General features: G+C 48.3%; 1 protein-coding gene and 1 long non-coding RNA gene across 6 annotated transcripts in view; one reads left to right on the top strand and one right to left on the bottom strand.

Moving 5' to 3' along the window:
* Positions 1–1928: 1928 nt before the first annotated feature.
* On the bottom strand, positions 1929–20011 carry LOC144784815 (uncharacterized). Its single transcript, XR_013601705.1, has 2 exons — positions 19887–20011; positions 1929–2985 (listed from the first exon to the last, which is right to left on the bottom strand). It is a non-coding gene; the product is annotated as an uncharacterized LOC144784815 (long non-coding RNA).
* The window catches only part of DMAP1 (DNA methyltransferase 1 associated protein 1), a 588998-nt gene continuing 582495 nt past the window's right edge, over positions 20011–26513 (top strand). For 2 of the 5 annotated variants that reach the window (XM_078663703.1, XM_078663784.1), the window contains exon 1: positions 20052–20155. The gene's annotated coding sequence lies outside the window, so the exon portion shown is untranslated. Of the gene's footprint in view, positions 20160–26513 lie in introns of all 5 variants that reach the window. The other 3 variants (XM_078663550.1, XM_078663471.1, XM_078663622.1) reach the window with 3 other exon arrangements.

Here is a 26513-nt window from a genome sequence, read left to right on the forward strand (position 1 = left end):
TGGCCCAATGGTGCTCAATCAGGAGATCGGAGGCCCATGAAGTGTGCCTGCATATCATGTAGCCCAGAGGGACACTATTAGCCACTGCCGCAGATGTCCTGAGGCCGCACCTGACTGATGTGAGTGGGTTAACTGAACAGTACTGGAAAGAGACGGTGCAGCCTGGCTGGTGGTACTTTGCCATCTGTGTGGGCTTTGGACTGGTGATGTGACACTCCGCCAACAGTGCGACTGGGCCTGCATTTACCGCAGGTGTCCTAAGGCCGCACCTGCAACGAATGCCCCAAGCAATCTGCTGCATAGCTGCCAGCATGGGTCCGCAGCCTGAGTGCAGCTACCCTCGGCCTCAAAGAGGGATAGCTGCAGCGTCATCTAGTGGCTGTTCCGTGGCACCAGCATCCCCAGCCTTCATGCAGCAATTAAGAAAGGCTGTCATGACCACTGTAGTGCCACATGGCACATTATCGCACCGCTCCTGGACAATATCCCACACCGGCACCTACAGCCTAGCAGCACCCGAGAGAGCCAAACGGGCCCGCAGCACAAGGAAAACTGCAGTGTCCTCTCTGAAACCGCCCACAGTGCCACACCACACCCTGAGCTGCCAAACAAGGAAACAAAGACCCCGTACATAGTAAAACACAGAGAACAAGCCAAGTGCAACACATCCATAGAGTACTACCTGTCACCCACAAGAAAGAATGAGAGACTGCACAAGTGGACTGCCTATTTCCTAATGAGGAGAAGGACCAAATACCCAAAGCAAAGAAAGCCCTGCTAGACATCTAGCACGCCACCAGGACCACTGTGAGCAGCATGCTCAACCCCCAACAGCTGTCTGTTGCCAGAGCGTTCGCAAAGATGGTGCCACCCATCCCCTAGCAGTTGCCTGCCGCCTCCGCAAGGAAAGAAGAACAGGCATACAGAGAGCCAGCCAAGAGCACCCTCCAAGAGGAGGCACCCAGCATACCCCAGAGACGATAGGGGAGTAGAGGCCTAACACTGCCCGAATGCAGAGGGGAGAACCTCTTCACCAGCACTGCCATAAAACTATGTTGTTCATCGGCCGCTTATAGGCAGAAGCTCAGCCGCACATCCCCAAGTGGCAAGCTGCCACCACCGCAACACGGAGAAGAGAATGTGTCCTCCTACACAATGCCTCAAGATTGAGTTACCAGTGGCCCAATACAGGCAAGAGGAGAGTTGCACACTCCAAGTGGCAAGCCACTACCACAGCTCCATACTGCTTGCAGAAGTCTTTCCCAGAAGAGGGAACACCCGGAGTAGGAGTTTCAAGAATTTCCCTGGAGACAAGTGGATGGACGCCACCCAGGAGGGAGAAGAGAGGAGAACAACTGAAGTCTCGTCTGTATGGTCCAGAGACCATTGAAGGTAGAAAGGCCCTCTTAACCTATTTGGAAGATGGTGCATGCACTGCACACAGAGGAATAATTCAAAAGAAGAGTGACAATACCATCAACAGGAAGAACCGGACGAATACAGGTGCGCTGGAGAGAACAACAAGGAGAAGTATGAGGACTTGTACCACTACAAGCCAAGTGCACAATGTCAAATGAGAAATGAACTTGATGTGATGATTTACAAATCATCAGAGAGACGACTGAAAGAGCGTAAACATTTCCTATAAAATTAAGCATTACTAATGGCAAACCTACCTGGGCTTCAGACATAAATCTGCATTTAAAAGTGACACGCAGACATTTGATGCTGCAAAATGAAAATACGAGGCTTTGATATTCACAGGCTTTAGTCAGACGCTTTCTACTTAATAAATCATCTAAACAAACACACAATTAATTCATAGTTTGATTTAATGTGGCTAGTTTAGATTTTGTCCTCATGGGATTTTAATTTGCAAAAATGGTAAATGTGTGCAGTAGTAGAATATAGTTGGACTGAATTAAAACTTTTTTTAGTTTAAAATGCTTTATTGAATTGAAATACAAGATATAAAAAACAAAATATCATGTAACAGCAGAGGTCAGATGATAAGATATTCAGAAAAATTTGGAGGAGCTAGTAGGACAATATTATGATGGTAGAAGTATAAAATGATGACAAAATGTACTATCAAAGCTAATACCTGGACAAATGCAATTTTAAGGTTTTTATAAAAGAGGGAAGGAAAGGGAAAAAAGAGGAAAGAGGGAGAGACAGAAATGAGGAAGTAAGAAACAGCAGCTAACCAATCAATTACAGTATGAAAGAAGGATAACATAATCTTGTTAAAACAGTTCCTAACAGTGTGCATAAAAGGGAAGTCAAACAGGCGACCTGGAAAGAAAGATTGTGAGTGGTGACCAAAGAATGTCCTTTTTAATCAATAGGAGTGTAGAAGTAGCAAATGCACGATCCAGTCTGTGATGATGACATTGCAGGTTCCACGAGGCTTGATATGAAACTCTTAAAGTGTCCTTCCAATTGGTGGTGATAATCTGAAGAGTAATGGCTATAAACAAATCAATGAACTTACCAACGTTTCTCTGAGCGCCCCAAATAGGAGAAGAGCGGCCCAGAAAAACATGAACAACCTCAAAGGGAACATTAGTAGATAAAATCTCATTAAACTTTCTCCAGATAGGAGACCAAAAAGTCTTAACCATGCGACAGAGAAAGAACATATGGAAAAAATCACTGGTAGTGGGAGGACAGGACCAACATTTTGGAGTATCCAATCACTTGAACTTATGCAGCTCTGCTGGAGTGAGGAAAAGCCTATTGTAAAAATAATAGGGGGTATGTGTAGTACTTGCAGAGCTTAAGGAGGTATGAATCTTTATCCAAATAGAATTCCAAGTGAAAAGCGAAAATTCATGTGCAAGATTTTCCTCACAGAATAGTTCAGTTCTGGATTTGGTCCTAAGAACGAGTGAATGAGACTACATCTTGTATATGTGTGAGGCCTTAGATTGAGTAGACAAGTCCAGGGAGAGAGAAGGTGGCTGAAAACGTATTCCAAGGTAACTAGAACAGAAAAAAAAAGTTAAGAGAAAGATAAAAATATAAATAAACAAGCATTTGCAATGCAATAGGTCTCGCATTAGGAAATTTTGAGCTATTGGTATTGTAAATGACACATTTTTACGGGCTCGGCGACGTCACCACTTCGTCAGAAGTGGGGAGGAGCTGCGAGCCGTATTGTAGCGGGTTTCTGGCTCATGCTGGAAAGATTCTTCTTTGCTCGTGCATTTGCAGTGCTTTATTTTATAATCTGAATGGCGATTGGTCCTCCTCGCGGTGCTGTTTTATTAGTAGTCTTGATGCGATAGGGCACATGTAATGTTCGTCCGCCATTTTTGGCATTTTCTGTGCGGTTTCGCGCACGGCCGTCCATAAATATCAATTAGGAGGTGCTGTAATGGAATCCAGATGCTGTGGGCGCGTTCACCATTTTGCAGTGCGTTTGGTGGGCGCGTGCAAGCTCCAGCAGTTCCTAAGAGCGTATTCTTTTCAGTACCACCACCCCCACCAGTACTACAGCCACCAGTACTACCACTATCACCACCACCAGTACCACGACCACTAGTACTATCACTACCAGTACTACCACAACCAGTACCACCACCACCACCACCACCAGTACTACCACCACCACTACTACCACCACAACCACCACCACCAGTACTACCACCACCACCAGTACTACCACCACCACCAGTACTACCACCACCACCAGTACTACGGCCAGCAGTACCACCACCACCAATGCTACTGCTACCAGTGCTACCAGTACCACCACCACCACCAGTACTACCGTTACCAGTACTACCGTTACCAGTACCACCACCAGTACCACCACCACCAGTACCACCACCTCCAGTACCACCACCTCCAGTACCACCACCTCCAGTACCACCACCACTAGTACCACCAGTACCACCACCACCAGTACCACCAGTACCACCACCACCAGTACCACCACCACCAGTACCACCACCACTGCTACTGCTACCAGTACTACCACCACCACCAGTACCACGAATACCAGTACTACCACCACCAGTACTGCCACTACCAGTACTACCACCACCAGTACTGTCACCACCAGTACTATCACTACCAGTACTACCACAACCACTACCAGCACCACCACTACAACCACCACCAACAGTACTACCAGTACTACCGCCATCAGTACTACCACTACTGCAGCCACCAGTACTACCACTACCACCACCACTACCAGTACTACCACTACCAGTACTACCACTACCAGTACTACCACTACCAGTACCACTACCAGTACCACTACCAGTACTACCACCATCAGTACTACCAGTACTATAACCACCAGTACTACCACTACTACAGCCACCAGTACTACCACTACCACCACCACCAGTACTGCCAGTACCACCACCACCACCAGTACTACGGGCAGCAGTACCACCACCACCAGTACTACTGTTACCAGTACCACCACCACCAGTACTACCACCACCACCAGTACTACCACCACCAGTACTACCACCACCAGTACCAGTACCACCACCAGTACCACTACCACCAGTAATACGGCCAGCAGGACCACCACCAGTACTACCACCACCAGTACCACCACCACCACCACTATCAGTACCACCACTAGTACTACCAGTACTACCACCACCAGTACCACCACCACCAGTACCACCACCACCAGTACTTCCACTACCACCACCACCACCAGTACTACCACCACCAGTACAACCACTACTACAGCCACCAGTACTACCACTACTACAGCCACCAGTACTACCACTACTACAGCCATCAGTACTACCACTACTACAGCCACCAGTACTACAGCCACCAGTACTACAGCCACCAGTACTACCACTACTACAGCCACCAGTACTACCACTACTACCGCCACCAGTACTACGACCACCACCAGTACTACCACTACCAGTACTACCACTACCACCAGTACCACCATCACCAGTACCACCACTACCAGTACTACCACTACCACCAGTACCACCACCACCAGTACCACCACCACCAGTACCACCACCACCAGTACCACCACCACCACCAGTACCACCAGTACCACCACCACCAGTACCACCACCAGTACTACCAGTACTACAGCCACCAGTTCTACCACTAGCACCACCACCAGTACTACCACTACCAGTACTACCACTACCAGTACTACCACTACCAGTACTACCACTACCAGTACTACCACTACCAGTACTACCACTACCAGTACTACCAGTACTACCACTACCACTACCACTACCACCACCACCAGTAATACGGCCAGCAGTACCACCACCACTAGCACTACCACCACCAGTACTACCACTACCAGTACCACCACCTCCAGTACTACCACCACCACTAGTACTACCACTACCACCACCACCAGTACTACCACTACCACCACCACCACCACCACCAGTACTACCACTACCAGTACCACCACCAGTCCTACAAACATCAGTACTACCAACACCAGTACTACCACCACCACCACCACTACTACCACTACCAGTACTACCACCACCACCACCAGTACTACCACCATCAGTACTACCACCACCACCACTACCACCTCCAGTACTACCACTACTACGGCCACCAGTACTACAGCCACCAGTACTACCACTACTACCACCTCCAGTACTACCACTACTACTGCCACCACCAGTACCACAACCACCAGTACCACCACCACCAGTACCACCACCACTACCAGTACCAGTACTACCACTACCAGTACTACCACCACCACCAGTACTACCACCACCACCAGTACTACCACCACCACCAGTACCACCACCACCACCAGTACCACCACCACCACCAGTACCACCACCACCACCACCACCACCAGTACCAGTACCACCACCACCAGTACTACCACCACCAGTACCACCACCTACAGTACTACCACTACTACAATTACCAGTACCACCACCACCAGTACTACCACTACCACCACCAGTACTACCACCACCAGTACTACCAGTACTACCACCATCAGTACTACCAGTACCACCACCACCACCAGTACCACCACCACCAGTACCACCACCACCAGTACTACCACTACTACCACCATCAGTACTACCAGCACCAGTACTACCAGTACTACCAGCACCAGTAATACCACTACCGCCTCCAGTACTACCACGGCCACCAGTACTACCACTACTACAGCCACCACTACTACAGCCACCACTACTACAGCCACCAGTACTACCACTACTACAGCCACCAGTACTACCACTACTACAGCCACCAGTACTACAGCCACCAGTACTACAGCCACCAGTACTACCAGTACTACAGCCACCAGTACTACCACTACTACAGCCACCAGTACTACCACTACTACAGCCACCAGTACTACCACTACTACAGCCACCAGTACTACCACTACTACAGCCACCAGTAGTACAGCCACCAGTACTACCACTACTACAGCCACCAGTACTACCACTACTACAGCCACCAGTACTACCACTACTACCGCCACCAGTACTACCACCACCACCGCCACCAGTACTACCACCACCACCACCACCACCACCACCACCACCACTACTACCACCACCACCACCACCACCACCAGTACTACCACCACCACCACCACCAGTACTACCACCACCACCACCACCACCAGTACTACCACCACCACCACCACCACCACCAGTACTACCACCACCACCACCAGTACTACCACCACCACCAGTACTACCACCACCACCACTACCACCACCACCAGTACTACCACTACCACCACCAGTACTACCACTACCACCACCACCACCAGTACTACCACTACCACCACTACTACCACTACCACCAGTACCACCACCACCAGTACCACCACCACCAGTACCACCACCACCAGTACCACCACCACCAGTACCACCACCACCAGTACCACCACCACCAGTACCACCACCACCAGTACCACCACCACCAGTACCACCACCACCAGTACCACCACCACCAGTACTACCACTACCACCACTACTACCACTACCACCAGTACCACCACCACCAGTACCACCACCACCAGTACCACCACCACCAGTACCACCACCACCACCACCAGTACTACCACCACCACCACCACCAGTACTACCACCACCACCACCACCACCAGTACTACCACCACCACCACCAGTACTACCACTACCACCAGTACTACCACCACCACCAGTACTACCACCACCACCACCACCAGTACTACCACTACCACCACTACTACCACCACCACCAGTACCACCACCACCAGTACCACCACCACCAGTACCACCACCACCAGTACCACCACCAGTACTACCACTACCAGTACCACCACCGCCAGTACCACCACCAGTACTACCACCACCAGTACTACCACCACCAGTACTACCACCACCAGTACTACCACCACCAGTACCACCACCAGTAGTACCACTACCAGTACCACCACCACCAATACTACCACCACCACCAGTACGACCAGTACTACAGCCACCAGTACTACCACTACCACCACCACCAGTACTACCAGTACCACGACCACCAGTACTACCACTACCAGTACCACTACCACCACCACCAATACTACCACCACCAGTACTACCACTACTACCACCATCAGTACTACCACCACCAGTACTACCAGTACCACCACCACCACCATCAGTACTACCAGCACCAGTAATACCACTACCACCTCCAGTACTACCACTACTACAGCCACCAGTACTACCACTACTACAGCCACCAGTACTACCACTACTACAGCCACCAGTACTACCACTACTACAACCAGCAGTACTACCACTACTACAGCCAGCAGTACTACCACTACTACAGCCAGCAGTACTACCACTACTACAGCCAGCAGTACTACCACTACTACAGCCACCAGTACTACCACTCCTACAGCCACCAGTACTACAGCCACCAGTACTACCACTACTACTACCACTACTACAGCCACCAGTGCTACCACTACTACAGCCACCAGTACTACCACTACTACAGCCACCAGTACTACAGCCACCAGTACTACCACTACTACAGCCACCAGTACTACCACCACCACCAGTACTACCACCACCAGTACTACCACTACCACCACCAGTACTACCACTACCACCACCACCAGTACTACCACTACCACCACCACCAGTACTACCACTACCACCACCAGTACTACCACTACCACCACCACCAGTACTACCACTACCACCACCACCAGTACTACCACTACCACCAGTACTACCACTACCACCACCACCACTACTACCACCACCACCACCACTACTACCACCACCACCACTACCACCACCACCAGTACTACCACTACCACCACCACCAGTAGTACCACTACCACCAGTACTACCACTACTACCACTACCACCACCACCAGTACTACCACCACCACCACCAGTACTACCACCACCACCAGTACTACCACCACCACCACCACCACCAGTACTACCACCACCACCACCAGTACTACCACCACCACCACTACCACCACCACCAGTACTACCACTACCACCACCACCACCAGTACCACCACCACCAGTACCACCACCACCAGTACCACCACCACCAGTACCACCACCACCAGTACCACCACCACCAGCACCACCACCGCCAGTACCACCACCGCCAGTACCACCACCGCCAGTACCACCACCACCAGTACCACCACCACCAGTACCACCACCACCAGTACCACCACCACCAGTACTACCACCACCAGTACTGCCAGTACTACCACCAGTACTACCACCACCACCAGTACCACCACCGCCAGTACCACCACCAGTACTACCACCACCAGTACTACCACCACCAGTACTACCACCACCAGTACTACCACCACCAGTACTACCACCACCAGTACTACCACCACCAGTACCACCACCACCAGTACCACCACCACCAGTACCACCACTACTACCAGTACCACCACCACCACCAGTAGTACCACTACCAGTACCACCACCACCAATACTACCACTACCACCACCACCACCAGTACTACAGCCACCAGTACTACCACTACCACCACCAGTACTACCAGTAGCACGACCACCAGTACTACCACTACCACCACCACCACCACCACCACTACTACCACCACCAGTACCACCACCACCAGTACCACCACCACCAGTACCACCACCAGTACCACCACCACCAGTACCACCACCAATACTACCACTACCACCACCAGTACTACCAGTACTACAGCCACCAGTACCACCACCACCAGTACCACCACCACCAATACTACCACTACCACTACCCCCACCAGTACTACCAGTACTACAGCCACCAGTACTACCACTACCACCACCACCAGTACTACCAGTACCACGACCACCAGTACTACCAGTACCAGTACTACCACTACTACAGCCACCAGTACTACCACCACCACCAGTACTACCAGTACCACGACCACCAGTACTACCACTACCAGTACTACCAGTACCACTACCACCACCACCAGTACCACCACCACCAGTACCACCACTACCACCACCCCCACCAGTACTACCAGTACCACCACCACTAGCACTACCGGTACCACCACCAGTACCACCACCACTAGCACTACCGGTACCACCACCAGTACCACCACTACCAGTACCACCGCCACCAGTACCACCGCCACCAGTACCACCGCCACCAGTACCACCGCCACCAGTACCACCGCCACCAGTACCACCGCCACCAGTACCACCGCCACCAGTACCACCACTACTACAACCAGCAGTACCACCACTACTACAACCAGCAGTACTACCACTACTACAACCAGCAGTACTACCACTACTACAACCAGCAGTACTACCACTACTACAACCAGCAGTACTACCACTACTACAACCAGCAGTACTACCACTACTACAGCCACCAGTACTACCACTACTACAGCCACCAGTACTACCACTACTACAGCCACCAGTACTACCACTACTACAGCCACCAGTACTACCACTACTACAGCCACCAGTACTACCACTACTACAGCCACCAGTACTACCACTACTACAGCCACCAGTACTACCACTACTACAGCCACCAGTACTACCACTACTACAGCCACCAGTACTACCACTACTACAGCCACCAGTACTACCACTACCACCACCACCAGTACTACCGGTACCACTACCAGTACTACCACTACCAGTACTACCACTACCAGTACTACCACTACCAGTACTACCACTACCAGTACTACCACCACCACCACTACCAGTACCAGTACCAGTACTACCAGTACTACCACTACCACCACCAGTACTACAGGCACCAGTACTACCACTACCACCACCAGTACTACCACCACCACCAGTACTACCACCACCACCAGTACTACCACCACCACCACCACCTCCAGTACTACCACTACCAGTACCACCACCACCAGTACCAGTACTACCAGTAACACCACCACCAGTACTACCACTACCAGTACCACCACCACCAGTACTACCACTACCAGTACCACCACCACCAGTACCACCACTACTACCACCATCAGTACTACCAGTATTACAACCAGCAGTACAACCACTACTACAGCCATCAGTACTACCACTACTACAGCCACCAGTACTACCACTACTACAGCCACCAGTACTACCACTACCACCACCACCAGCACCACCACCACCACCACTACTACCACTACCACTACCACTACCACTACCACTACCACTACCACTACCACTACCACTACCACTACCAGTACCACCACCACCACCACCACCACCAGTACTACCACTACTACAGCCACCAGTACTACCACTACCACCACTACCACCACAACCAGTACTACCACTACCACCCTCACCAGTACTACCACCACCAGTACCACCACCACTACAGGCACCAGTACTACCACTAACACCACCACCAGTCACTGGCATTTAAAATGCCAATAGCTCAAGCTCTCACAACTGCGAGACCTCACAAGAAGGACATCACAGGCAGCAGCTGTGCAAGCTTCTTACACTCACAAGGAGACCACAGGCAGCAGAGGTGCAAGCTTCTCACACTCGCAAGAAGGACATCACAAGCAGCAGTGGTGCAAGCTTCCCTTACACACTCACAGCAGGTACTGTGCCAAGGCAGCGCAGCAGGTGTAGTACCACCAGTGTGGCGTACCTACCATTGTGCAGCAGGTGCAGTGGCACCAGTGCGCCTCATTGGTGTAACACACTCACCACTACACACACTCACCCCCACAGACTCACCATCACACACTCACCACTACACACACAACCACATACACAACAACACACCACCAGCCGTCACTGCACGCTATCACCAGGGCCAAACACCATCAGCCATCAATGCACACTTTCACAAACAACAAACACCACCAGGCGTACAACACCAGCCGTCAGTGCATCCTTTTACAAGGCGCACTCACCTGCAACCAACAGTGCACCCTTTCACCAAACACACACACCATCAGCCATCTGTGCACGCTTTTACTAACTACACACCAACCAGCCATCAGTGCACCCTTCCACAAGGCACACACACCTCCAGCTGGCAGTGCAGTACTTTACCAAGCACACACACCACCAGCCATCAGTGCACAATTTCTACAGGCAGTCACGGCCATCAGTACATGCATCGATTGTTACACATCCACAATTAAGTATTGTAGCAATCTCAGTATGGTACACTTTAGTTTTAAACATATTCATGTAAAAGCACAGCATGCCACCATTGCTACAATTACAATCTAACACACATAATTCCACTACACACCACATTAACACACTCCATAACACTTAGCAAAAATACATTACCATTTACAATGCCATTAGCTCAAACTCAAATAAATCCGAGCCCGATTGCATTTCTAATGCTGGTTTATTAATGTGTTGGTTTTGAAAATAGCGAAATTATTAGCTTTGTCATTTACAATGCCAATAGTTTAAATTTTGCAAATGTGAAACCTATAGCATTTGTAATGCAATAGGTGTTGTATTTACGTGACTTAGATGTATTGATATTACAAATAACAATGGTTTTTACATTTTTTAATAATTAATACTTAAATAAAAGCTATTGTAATTTATAATGGCAATAGCTTAAACTTTTGTAAATAATTTTTGTGAAGCTTTTGTTAATTGTATTTTATTGTGACGAAAATCCAAGCACAGAAGTGAAATAACATCTTTGTGACATTTGTAATAAAGCTTGAAACATTGAGAGAACATATTTGAACCAGTTGTTGATTGGTTGCACAGTTGATGCGGTGGTGGTGCGGAGTGATGTTGTGGCGGCGACGAGTGATGCTGTGGCGTTCAGTGATGCTGTGGTAGCGCCTAGTAATGTTGTATTTCCCCTGAGTGATGCTGTGGTGGTGCTGAGTGATGCTGTGGTTGTGCTGAAATGCTGTGGTGAAGCGATAGATAGAGGGCAGGGCGATAGATAGATAGAGTGAGGGAGGGCGATGGAGGGAGGGCGATAGATAACATCGAATTCTGGTCCGAAAATCTGTCCCATCTATATGAAGAATGCTGGCTCTTGGGGGATGTGCCGGATTCCTGGAGAAGCTCGCTTTTACACCCAATCCATAAGAAGGGGCCTAAATCAGATCCGTCCAACTACAGACGGATTGCCCTCTTGGACATCGAGGGCAATGCCTATGCTAGTGCAATACGGACGGACCTCGCAGATTGGGCACGTGAAGGTCTTTTGCCTTTCTGCCAAACTGGCTTCAGACCCGGGTCTTCGACCGTGGATAACATCACTGCACTCTCCTATTTGGCCTATCAAGCTCGCCTGCTTCATCGATTACACTGCCGCTTTCGGTGGGGTAGACCGTGCAATTTTATGGAGAAAGCTGGCACAATGGAACATCAATTCGACCCTGCTAAGAGCAATTCAGTCACTCTATCAAAAAACGTGGGTTAGAATTAAACTCTCGAGTGATTCCGCATCTGAGAAGATCGACACGGACCGAGGCCTAAAGCAAGGGTGCGTGTTGGCGCCACTGCTGTTCAATCTGTATACAGCAGATATGGAGACAGCCCTGTTGGGGGCAGCCCTAGCAACCCCAAGGATTGGGGGGGGGGGTCAAAATCCAGTTTATGCAGTACGCTGACTATCTGGTACTCCTGGATCACACTAAAATAGGACTACAAAAGATGCTGACCGCCCTGGCAACATACAACAACGAAACTGGTTGGTGACAAATCCTTCCAAATCAAAAATAGTTATTTTTGGGCACAACCCACATAAAAAACGAGCAAAATGGAATCTTTGTCATCTCTCCTTGGAAAGCACACAACGATATACCTACCTGGGAGTCTGCTACCACAAGTCAGGTCTCTCCGGCGCCCAGTTAAAGAAAATCCAAGGCAAAGGGAAAACCATCACTTATGCACTCTGCAAATTACAAGCTTCCTTACACAGCCCAACTACAACGGCCATTCGAAGAGTATTAAAGGCTAAACTAATGCCGGCCCTCAACTACGCTTAGCAAGCGTACCCGGGCAAACTCAACAAGGAACTTGAAAAAATTCATTGCAGAGCATACAAGAGAATATTTCATCTACCGAAGTGCACTAGAAACACCCTTATCCGCTTAGAATTCTCGCTCAACCAACAAAATCTGGAAGAGATCGCGGCCATAAGTAAATACTATTATCTTGCTACAGCCGCTAAAGATTAAGACACTTAAGCGCTTAGAGACCCCTGGGTTATAATGCGCTATATAAATCAAATAAATAAATAAATAAGGCAGGTTTGAAATATATCTTTATGGAGCCCGGGAATCCTTGGTCAGCTACCCTTACCGCGGCAAAAGTTCGCCTCAACCTGGTCACTGAGCTTTGGGACCCCGAACTAGTCAACTACACGGCGATTAAAAACGCAATCAAGAAACCAGTTCGGGCTCGCTCCCGCGAATTGGACTTTGAGTCATTAGCGATAAGAGACCTGCACGAGACCTTATGCCTGCCGCACATTGTGTATAATCCCAAACACCATCTCACGCAGGCTGTGGGCGGCACAGCTCTCCATAAGATTCTAGTCTACAGACTACACCCATCCAAGAGACACGGTCTAAGTTGATGGCCACTCAGGGCTTAAATGAATAGAGACTCCGTAGATGCACAGACTATTTCGCCAACACATTCCCGGTTTTAACTTTTGTAAAAAAAAAAAATTATACGTTTGTTTTAATGTAATGGTTTTGAGTAACCAAACAATAAAAGTTATTCATTCATTCAATTGTGGAACAATCTCCATTTTAAAGGGTGCGAGACGCCCCATCATACTAGGGGGTAGGGTGCTCCAATTGGCCAGATGTCCCTTGATTTTCCAGAGAAGAAGACTAATGTTGCTATCCCAGAACGCACTAGGGTCTCTATTTATGTACAACCCCAGGTATCTGAGTGACCCTTACATATCAGAGTTTCTGGGACGTCGAGGGTAAATCTGGCGGGGTGCCCAACAGTGGGATTATGGCTGACCTGCCCCAGCTTACTCTTAGACTAGATGAATATCTTTAGATCTCCAGCATGTGCATCAGACGTGGTGGGATTGATCGGTTTGAGTGCTTGATATATAACAGGACTCTGCCCACGTATTGAGAGATTCGATCTCCCACCACACCCTCTCATCTCAGTCCCCAAAGTTGGGCATTCATCCTGATCCATACTGCCAGGGGTTCTATTACTAGGGTGAATAAAAAGAGGAGAGGAGACAACCTTGCCGGCTGACATTGCGGCAGTGTACGGGCACACATTTTGAACAGGGAAGAGCCGGGATCTAAAATGAAAGTAACTGGAAACGTAAAATGTAACGTAACTAGAAAAATGTGTAAAGCGCTCTGATACCTGATTCGAGTCTAGTTCGCGCTATATAAAACTCTGCAAAATAAAAAAATAAAAAATCTCAAATTGTTCTGTATTGGGTGCCAGCTGCATATTCAGTGCCGAACTGTGCCCGTGAATTCTGCATTTGTGTTAGTCCTGCATTTAAGACGGAGTAGAAGAGCATTGGGCACAAAAATGCAAATACAACAACATGAATGGATGACCTCCTCAACACACGTGGCAGGCCAAATTGAGATAATTGGATGTGGAAAGGGGATTTCAAACAATGTTAGTCTTGAGATATCTGGTTGTGGAAATGGACTTTCAAACCCTTTATGAAAGATGTGGAACACTGGAAATGTGTCTCCCACTTTATTCCAGAAGTAGTTTACCGTGCCAGGTATGCAAGTCATAAATTGAAAGCGGTGCATTGGCATCACGTAAGGGGTGTCTGAAGCAAGAGTCCCCAATTTAAGCTTGGGAAGTACATGCTATGCAGAAATGAGTTTCTAATCTGAGACCAGGCCATTCAACTCAATAAACGTCCAGTTGTCTGTTTTTTAATGAAAATTCAGTGGAAATTTGTGTTTACGAGAGGCGACGGGGACAAACAACCACCAACTTCTTGTGCAGAGAAAAAAAATCTGCAAATTTCATTTTAGACATATAGTCTGAGGGGAAAGAGCGGCGGAAACCCACATGGACAGAACCCTCTGTGTTCCAGGGCGCGCGGCCGGGCCCTAGCTGCCCCAACTGGGCTGCGGCAGGAACCTTTAACAAGCCCAAGCTGCTCCAACTGGGCTGCGGCTGGAACCTTTAACAAGGAGCCTGCTCGCTCCCGAGGCAATACTCCAGGGGAGTGAACTCACGAGAAAAGGCGAGACATGCAGCCACCAGTAGCCATTTGCAGGCTACTTTTTTAAAAGGACACCAAGAAAAGCCAATGCAGAGCGTGGGAGGAGTTAGACCCCACAATTAAAGACAACAAATCGCCTAAAAGCGCATGCGCTGTAGGCTCGACCTAAAAAGGAATGACTTACAACAGAATCCTTATCAGGAAGTGCAACGAGAATAAGTAGCTCCGTACCTCCAGACTTACGCACTACCAGGGTGGAAATTCCGCACCCCTTTCGAAAGGGAAGTGTGGGAGGTCACTAGAGTACAAGGATTATGATAACTGTTTGGAGAGGAGAATCAGCAGTGTCAAGGAGCATCTCCTGAATCAAACAACAGTCCGGCAGTCATGGCCAGGAAAGTGATGACACATACGCTGAGGATGCTTACCTCAGCACCAGCCATGACACTGTGCCAGCAAATGCCCGATATGGAAAAGGTAAATCCATAGGAAACCCCCGAGAGCTGCCAGCAGCTCAGGCGAACAACAGCGAAGACTAGCCCATGAGACAGGGCTCGATTGGCCACAGCCATAAGTATAGACTCCGGTCTAATCTCGCACCTATCCAAAGACTCAAGCACTTTGTGGAGCATCAATTCCATAGTCGTATGAATCAATAAATGAATAGTCGTATGGTAATTCCTGTTATTTTAATTTTTTTCACATCAATAAAGATTGGAAGGGATACAGAGTGCCACCAGGCCTCTACCAAACAATATGTCACGCAAGCTCGGCCTGACTTTATAAATAAATGCTGGGAGTTTGCTTGTTGCCAATCGGTGATGCCAGCATATAGTATCCGTATGTATCATTGCCAGTGGTGTATGTGGGGCATGTGAGTGCCCTAGTATCAATGCCCAACTCTTTGCCAAGTCTTAAAGACAGCAGCCTCAAGCTGGACTCTCTTATCACCAATTTGAACACTTGGATCACTAATGCAATTGATGCATTAGCCCCCCTTAGACCTATAAAGACCTTTAGGGCCTCACCTGCAGCCCCCTGGTACTCTGACGAACTAAGTCAACAAAAACCGCTCTGTAAAATACTGGAAAGGCGCTGGAGATCTGGGTATTCCACAGAATGCAAATTGGCGTACCGTAAGGCCCTTAAAGACTACCGAAAACAAATCATTGGGCACAAAAGAGGTTTCTTAGCGGAGAAAATCAATAAAGCTAGCAATGCCCCACGAGAAATTTTTTCTATCGTTAGATCCTTCACTGACCCTCAGGCCCTGATTCGACAACAATGTACTTCTCAAGAGCTCCGTTCCCAGTTGTCCGAATTTTTTGAGGACAAGATTGCCCAGATACAGGCCTCATTCCCATCAGCGAGAACACCAATCACACTGAGAATTATACTGAAATCACTACGTCAGGTCCTATCCTCGCTGACTTTGATATTATATCGGAAGAGGCCTCCTTACAGGAGCTGCTAAGATGCAGATCTGGATCCCTGGCCAGTAAAACAATTTTAAGCCTTGGCCCCACTCATCAATCCCCACCTTAACACAATATGGAACGCTTCCCTCAGCACAGGCCATTACCCGAAAGAATGGAAACAGGCCTACCTTGTTCCCCTTTAAAAAAAAGCCAACTCCGACCCTGGTAATCCAGTTAATTACAGGCCAATATCCCTCCTCCCGGCCCCGGCTAAGATACTTGAACGGCTCGCCCATCAGCAAATTGCGAGTTTCATTGAGACCCATGACCTTTTTCACGATTCCCAACATGGTTTTCACAAAGGATACAGTACGGAGTCAGCCCTCATAGATATGGCGGACTCTGTACGATGGGCTCTAGATAGAGGATCGCGAGCGGTGTTGGTGCTGCTGGATTTATCAGCAGCATTCGACACCGTCTCTCACCCAATCCTACTGGATCGTCTGAAAACCAATGTCCTCAACTGGATCAGCTCCTTCTTATCAAACCGCACTCAACTAGTGCACCCCCCCCCTTTTAAGTCCTCCCCCAAGCCATTGAAATGGGGTGTTCCCCAGGGCTCTTCATTAAGCCCCCTACTTTTCAATGTTTATTTTCCCCAGTTAGCTGAGATGATTTCTAAAAACCGGCATCAAAACTACATCCTATGCTGATGATATTCAACTGCTTTTTACTTTTGATAACCCCTCCACTAACACTTTTGATCCCCTCAAATCCTGTATCCGAGACATTGCTCACTGGATGGATCGCAACTCTTTGAGATTGAATGCCACTAAGACGGAAGTGCTATTTTTAATCAACCTTCTCCTCTCTACCCTAACATCTGGTGGCCGGTTGATCTGAGCCTAGCCCCTATCCCTAAAGACTCAGTTAGGAACCTTGGAGTTCGCTGGGACCAACAGCTATCCTTGCGCTGTCAAGTCCAATTAGGTCATTCCAAATTTTTTTCCAAAGCTTTGCCACCACCGTTGATCAGATCAGGGATCTTTTGAGGAAAGGTGTGCAATTTGCCTGGTTGCTTGAGTGCAACGCTGCTTTTGATTCCATCAAGCAAGCAATAGGTAAGATGCCCACTCTTGGCCACTGTGATACCAAGAACAAGACTGTCCTAACAACCAACGCCAGCTTATATGGCCTTGGAGCAGTGCTCTCTCAAGTGGATTGTATTGAGGAGAAAGTTGTTGCATTCGCCTCTAGAACACTAAAGAAACCCGAACAACAGTACTCATGCATTGAGAGGGAGGCCATTGTGTGGGCAATAAAGCATAAATTCTACCTTTGGGGCATACCCTTCTTAGTAAGGTTAGACCATCGCCCTTTGGTTCAAGTGTTCTCGTATGCAGAGAGTGAAAGATTAACACCCAGACTTAAACGCAGGAGTGAAGGTTTGGAAGAATTTAATTTTCAAGTACCATATCTTCCGGGCTCTACCAACAAGACAGTGGACTGTTTATCAAGATTACCCATTGAAAGTCACAAAGACATTCTAGACAAGGAAACTGTTTGAATTTGCTGGGTTAAAGAGTCTGCCATTCAAGAACTTGAATGGGAACAAGCCTTGTCAGAAGACGTGTTGTTTCCTATTGTAGTTGATTTTGTTGTTAAGGGGTGGCCTGACTGCAAGAAACTAGACCCGAATGTATTGCCTTTCTGATCCGGTACAAAGGGGATGGTGATGGACGGAGCATCAGAACCAATCAAACACTCACACCCAGTCAAAAGATCTGGGTTTGATCCATCACCGTTCTTTAGCACACTCTGCAACCTACTTCTCTCATGATAATTTTAATTAAAATAAGGATATTTTTAGGCTGCAGGCTTACTAGTTGCTTACTCTACTAATCTACATAAAACTGCTGACATGTCTGAACTGGGGTGGCAGAGTGGGCTAAAGAACGGTGATGGATCAAACCCTGATCCTAAATAGGGCGTAAACCTCAATCACCACAGGCAACCAGGCCTTTCAATTACACAAATAGCAAACAAAATAAGAAACCAGCATTACAACGGCCACGTTATGTGAAGCATTTATCCTTATGCTTTGAAACGCATCCATGAAAACTGCCAGTGTTTTAGAAGATGTGTTGCTCTGCACACTACACAGCTTGGAGAACGTGAACAGGATTCAACAATAGAGCACACATCCATTTAGTAATGAAAGCTCACTACAAGTTGCAAGGACACAAGTAATGCTCAACAATATACAATATTCACATAAATAAATGTGTTTAGCCTTCTTTGATTGACAACTTTTCAGTAGATCGAAAACTGTTCCTTTTGGTCGAGAATCTTGAATACACGCAGGTGCATTTGGAACCAACATGGGAGAATATACGGGCAGTAATTTATTTTTCCTTACGGCGAAGAACTTGCTGGTAAAACACATTTTTTTAGGCTTTCTGCAATTTTCCACAACTTACACAGGCACGCACTACGTCACACATACACAAAAATACACATGCTCAAACACAAAAGGTGCATATTAAACAAGCAGGCATGCTGATACAAACATCAAACACACATCATAAACACACATTGCAACGCAGGCATTCATTATAACACGTACGAAGCACACACATGCAGGGAGCTGCGTCTGAATTTGCCCCCTTAATAAAAACTCGTGCTTTCCAAAAAATGAGGAAGCTGGTCTGGGACGGACATTGAGCAGCTGGGACCGAGAGCGGAGGATCGATGCTGCTCTTTTTTAACAGCTGCAGTACTTACCTGAGTATACGCTGGAATCGATGAAGGAAGTGGAGTTGGAAAAATAAAGAGACCGATGCCAATCCATCTGTCCCTTTAATGGCCATTGCACTCACGGCAGTCGTCGTTCTTGCCGCAGAACAATGACGTCACTTCCGGCGCTCCCGGATGTGTGTAGGCTTTTGCTAGAGGAATTCACCGGCTTCCGGTATATGAAAAGGTGAGAGTGCTGCTCTCCATTGAGGATCTGCGGTTCGCGTCCCAGCCAGCCGGCAGACTGATGGTTTACAGTAGGTGATTTTGGCATTGTGTTCGAGGCAGCTGTGCTTTTAAAAAATGCATTTTAGTATTGTGATGGAGTGAATTCGGCAGTCACCATGACGACAAAGCTTGTTTTCCTTTGCAAGACCTATTCCTCGGGCCATGAGCAGGTCTGTAGGTCTGTCCGCAGTTGTTTAAAGAGTCTAACAATCGGATTCCACTAAACTATGGGGCAGATTTATTTTAACTGGCGCATCCCCAGGGATGCGCCAGTTAATGTGCGCCACAGCTCCGCATGCGGCGCACCATGGGGCAAAACGGCACAGATGCGTGACGCATCTGTGCCGTAAAGGTGGCGCATCCCGCGACGCAGCTCCAGCAAGGCTCGGGGGTGCCCCATCTTCACAATGCTGCGTCAAGACCGACGCCTGCTTCAAGCAGGCGCAGGGTTTTGACGCAGCATTGGCCTGAAAGTGACTAGGTGAAATCTTATCTGCGCAGGAACGCCCCTCCCCCCCCCACCCCACTGCGCAGGAACGCCTCCTTATGGCGCAGGGCTTTACAACGTGACGCATTTCCTAGATGCGTCACGTTGTAAATAGGGCGCATTGTTTGCGCCGCCGTTGCGTCAAATAAAGTGACGCAATTGCGGCGCAAAGAGGCGCAAGGGCCTCATAAATCTGCCCCTATGTGTTTATGGAAATCCTCTAAGAAGGAAGTGCAGCCTGGGGGTACAGAAAGTATCATATCACAGCAGTGCCTCCCGGCATTCCGCATTCAAAAAAAGTTTTGGGGTATGTAGGGCTTTTGGATTTTAGGGCGTACATGGTCATTTTAGGGTTGAGGGTGGGTTAGTGTTTTGGGGGGCAGGTGTAATTTAAGGGTTTAGAACATGTTTGTGTTTGGGGTGCGAGGGTTAATTTTAGGGTGTGTTTGGGTTTTAGGGTACAAGGGTAGGGTTTAGGGTGTGTTTGTGTTTGGTGTGCAAGGGTTAATTTGGGGGTTCAGGGTGTGTTTGGGTTTTGGGGTGCAAGGGTTAATTTGGGGGTCCAGGGTGTGTTTGGGTTTTGGGGTGCCAGGGTTAGTGTTAGGGTTTAGGGTGTGTTTGGGTTTGGTGTGCAAGGGTTAATTTGGGGGTTCAGGGTGTGTTTGGGTTTTGGGGTGCCAGTTCTAATTTTAGGGTTTGGGGTGCAAGGGTTAATTTGGGGGTTCAGGGTGTTTTTGGGTTTTGGGGTGCCAGGGTTAATTTTAGGGTTTAGGGTGTGTTTGGGTTTGGGGTGCAAGGGTTAATTTGGGGGTTCAGGGTGTGTTTGGGTTTTGGGGTGCCAGGGTTAATTTTAGAGTTTAGGGTGTGTTTGGGTTTTGGGGTGCAAGGGTTAATTTAGGGTTTAGGGTGTGTTTGGGTTTTGGGGTGCAAGGGTTAATTTGGGGGTTCAGGGTGTGTTTGGGTTTTGGGGTGCCAGGGTTAATATTGGGGTTCAGGGTGTGTTTGGGTTTTGGGGTGCAAGGGTTAATTTGGGGATTCAGGGTGTGTTTGGGTTTTGGGGCTCCCAGCTGCAGGAGGTCAGAAGTTTACCTGCAATTCATTGTGCAATCATCCAACAGTTTGCATTTTTCTGGAAAACTGAAACCAAAGTGGTGGACGAGCTCTTTAAATAGACAAACAATTCCAATCACCAGACGCAAAAACATCTTATTGAAAACACAATAGTACCTTTGAAGTATTCAAATGCTTATTTTCAAATCACCCCAAAGTCATCAGGAACAATGTCATCTTGTAAAGTTATCGGAGAGTCATTTACAAGTCATCATCAGGAATAATGACACCTTCTGAAGTCAGCAGATACTAATTTTCAAGTCCTCCTTAAATCATCACGAATAATGACACCTACTAGAGTCATCAGGTACTCCTTTTCAAGTCATCTTTTAATCATCACGAATAATGACACCTACTAAAGTCATCAGATACTCATTTTCAAGTCATCCTCAAATCATCAGGCTGAGCTTCTGCAGCTTGATGATGACTTCAAGAGCTTGATGATGTCTGATGACGTTTAAATGACTTCTAAGGTAGTTGGATGATCATCCAATGACTCTGGGATGGCTTCTAAACTAATTCTGTTTGACCTGGGAAGGGTTAGGTCACAGCCCTGCTAAGTACCACGCATCAGGCTTTAGACTAACCTATTTGAGGGTGGTGGTCTACATCACCACACTGAAATGCAAAAGTCACGCATAATGGCTAATAGCGCCTCCTCAGCTGTTGAGCAGAGCGCTAGTAATAATGCACCAATGTCTCGGCATGTACATTTTTAGGTCGAGCATTCAAGACCTCTTGTATATTCTTTAGTATATACTTATATGTTAGTACTAGCAGCACGTCCCGACGTTGTCCGGGTATGAATTGCTGCTGCCAGTAGTATATTGTTTTGCAGGATTTCGTTTTGATAGCATTTCTTATCTGTGACAGGCCTGTGAAACGCTCCGATTCACAGTGCACTGTTGATGTTATTTTGATATAATACTCTCGGCCTTTGCTGCAGACCCCAGGTCTGAAACCATGCCTTATTATGTCATGGTAATTTGTAGAGTGCACATACACTGAACAACCTCTTAGTGCTGAGTAACTGTCTCAACACGGCTCAGGATACTTAGTAATAGGCTTGTTTAAAGAGCCAAGTCTAAGGCATCTGTCTGAACTTCCCATAATTTGTGGTGGTACTGAATTCCAAAGGCAGGGTGTTCCAGACATGAGGAGCAGTGACTGAGAACCTGACTACACCTGTCATATTCCTCTTCCATTGAGGCACCACTAAAAAGTGTAAATGGATGGATCAAGGGAATACTTATGAATCAGGGATTTAATAAAAGCTGGACTTTTCATGTGCAACGCTTTGAATATTGTGCAACATGTTTTGAGTGGATCTCTCTGCAGCCAGTGAAGGACTTTTTTCACATAAGAAATATGGCAATGTTTGGGGAGCTGATAGCCTGGTTTTGGATCAACTGAAGCCTCCGCTTAAGGTGTTTAGGAAGATCCAAATAAAGAGAATTGGCATTGTCAATTCTCAATATGACCAAAGCTATCATAACTTGGACCAAGTCTTCGGTAGTAAGGTATTTCTTGATCTTCTTAATTCTGGGAAGTTAGGAAAAGCAAAACAATATCACTGAGCCCGGTTGTAGGTTCAGAGATAGAGCCTCTTCAATAATGAAGCCAAGACTTTTTACCAACTGCTTTGGAGGGGAGGGGTCTACCTGGACAACTGCAGCCGTGAATTGCTGGCGACCCTGTATCATTTGAAATTAGTAAAGGGAAAGTGGATTACTTAAGAAGTGCCTGAAGCGGAGGGTGGTCCGCGTCTCTATTGGCCACGTGTGAAATAATGACACTTGTTGATTAAGCACGGCCCCGATTGAGTGTGCTCTGGACAGCCGTTGGAGAATAAGTTTTGGTTGAAATAGTAGTTTCCTATTCACCCTTGTCCTGAGGAGGCCAAGATCCCTGGAGGCTGAAACGCATCCGCGTCGACAGTTGATTCTCGACAAGAGAAGTTTGTTGATATTGTGTACCTGAGTATTTGTTTGGTTAAACACAAGTTTGAAGTTAAGTTCATATATTTCTCTTGAACCCATAGTGTTTCTACACCACTTCCTCTTAGTGGACTTCCTGATTGAATAGGGGGACACTGCCCGTGATTCTAATAATAATTCCTCTGGGGTGAAAATAGAATTGTTTTATGTACTTATTTTCTGACTTTTGTGACATATTTTATGCTGCTTGTGATTCCAAAATTGTAGATATAGGTTTGTCCTGTGTTTACAGATAAATATGTATATATGTACACTTGATATAATAAAGAATGTGATTTGGTTAAAAAATAGTACTATCAGTCTTGAAGTACAGATTACTACAAATAAAATTAGTAATCATGATGATGACCAGTTTTGTGATCATTGTATAGTAATGTGTTAAGTAAACTGTAGAATTGCTTTCTGTTAGTTTGGGAATTAACCAACCCCGACTTGTTTTGATTGTTGGTATTAATCCCTCCCAACTACTTTGTGCTCCTTTTGAAGCTTGGAGGGGAGGGAGGGCATCTCATTCGGTCAGAACAAAGGACTGCAAATGTTGATCTAAATTTCGGTGACTCCGATCTCTGTTTTGTCAGAATTTAGTTTCAGATGATTGCTGTTCATCCAATCACAGATGAACAGCATTGTATCTTGGACATTTAACTTCGAATTAGGTGTGCTATCAATCGTGAAGAGGAGTTGCATAATATAAGCATAACTACATTTTTTTTTACTTTTTTTGTTTTTGAGAGAGTGAACCCAGGAGCGTATATATAAATTAAAAAGAAGAGGTGAAAAAGAAGACCCACAATTCAATTGTCCTTCAGTAGAATTGAGGGGGTGAGGGGGTCTAACTGAGATCTGTCCTTCGGAAAAGAGATGATCCAGTTGATTGCTGAGTCCTGCAAAATTGTCAGGTAAAAGGTTATGGTCAACTGTGCCAAAGCCCGCTGACAGATCGAGGAGTACTAGCGCATGAGAGTTGTCTTTATCCACTTCCTCTCATATGCCATCTACTACCTAGAGCAGGGGTACTCAAAGTACGGCCCGCGGGCCAGTAGCGGCCCGGCAAGCCTTCAGTGGCATCCCGCGGAGCTTGAGACATCGCACCTGTGTGTGTGTTTTTTTTAACTTCAGTAAACACCTCTGTAGCAGCAGTGCGTCAGAGACACTGCTCTGTGGGGGCCTGGGCGATTCCAGCCACAGTCAAGAGTGGAGCTGCAGGGGCGCTAAGAGGTGAACAAAGCCTCATCAACAAACAAATGGTCGATTAAAGACGTGTGAAGTACTGGGGTGCCCGGGAGGCTGTGTCAGCCCATGCTGTATTAATTGTCAGTGCTCCACTGCGTAAATTTAAATCCGCCTTCGGCCTCTGTAGTCCACTATCAGACGCTCTTTACCCTTTGTCACACTCTTGGAGATTCCTGCTTTTTCACTTCGACATTTTTTCAGTCTTTCTTTTCCTCCTCCTTTCCCCTTTGTGGGTTTTCCCTCATTTGATTTTGGAACTGTCTGAAGAGGAAAAATAGGTGCCTGTCCCAAAAAACACTCCCCCCCCCCCCCCCTCCCCCCCCCCGCCCATCCAAAAAGAAACTACATGCTCAAATTAAGCACTGCTGCTGCCCATGTTATTTTAGTTATTATGTCTGTAATGGAAACTTGCACTGCTGCTTCTGGTAGTGAACTGGTGCGGTATGTGCAGGGACACTGGAATTATGCGGCAGGGAAGAAACAATTTATACTTCTTGGTTTACGATCTTACGTGGCAAGAAAAGGCACATCATGCGGTATAACGGAGCACATTTGGTGCTAGTGTTACTCATTATTTTGTCATTTTTACACATGAACAATATCAAGGAAAATATTTCACCTCATAAGTCCCAAGGCTGACACACAGGGGAGAGGGGGGAAAGGGGGAAGGGGGGAGGACAGCAGGAGCTGGGTGAGGTGGGAGGGCAGAGCAGGGAGTAAGAGCCCGGGTGAGGGAGGGGGGAGGGCAGAGCAGGGAGTGAGAGCCCGGGTGAGGGAGGTGGGAGGGCAGAGCAGGGAGTGAGAGCTGGGTGAGGTGGGAGGGCAGAGCAGGGAGTGAGAGCCCGGGTGAGGTGGGAGGGCGGAGCAGGGAGTGAGAGCCCGGGTGAGGGAGGTGGGAGGGCAGAGCAGGGAGTGAGAGCCCGGGTGAAGGAGGTGGGAGGGCAGAGGAGGGAGTGAGAGCCCTGGTGAGGGAGGTGGGAGGGCAGAGCAGGGAGTGAGAGCCCGGGTGAGGTGGGAGGGCAGAGCAGGGAGTGAGAGCCCGGGTGAGGGAGGTGGGAGGGCAGAGCAGGGAGTGAGAGCCCGGGTGAGGGAGGTGGGAGGGCAGAGCAGGGAGTGAGAGCTGGGTGAGGTGGGAGGGCAGAGCAGGGAGTGAGAGCCCGGGTGAGGTGGAAGGGCAGAGCAGGGAGTGGAGAGCCCGGGTGAGGGAGGTGGGAGGGCAGAGCAGGGAGTGAGAGCCCGGGTGAGGGAGGTAGGAGGGCAGAGGAGGGAGTGAGAGCCCTGGTGAGGGAGGTAGGAGGGCAGAGGAGAGAGTGAGAGCCCTGGTGAGGGAGGTGGGAGGGCAGAGCAGGGAGTGAGAGCCCGGGTGAGGTGGGAGGGCAGAGCAGGGAGTGAGAGCCCGGGTGAGGTAGGAGGGCAGAGCAGGGAGTGGAGAGCCCGGGTGAGGGAGGTGGGAGGGCAGAGCAGGGAGTGAGAGCCCGGGTGAGGGAGGTGGGAGGGCAGAGCAGGGAGTGAGAGCCCTGGTGAGGGAGGTGGGAGGGCAGAGCAGGGAGTGAGAGCCCT

Source organism: Lissotriton helveticus, chromosome 1_1 (assembly GCF_964261635.1).
Source record: "Lissotriton helveticus chromosome 1_1, aLisHel1.1, whole genome shotgun sequence".
In the NCBI taxonomy this organism is placed as follows: Eukaryota; Metazoa; Chordata; class Amphibia; order Caudata; family Salamandridae; genus Lissotriton; species Lissotriton helveticus.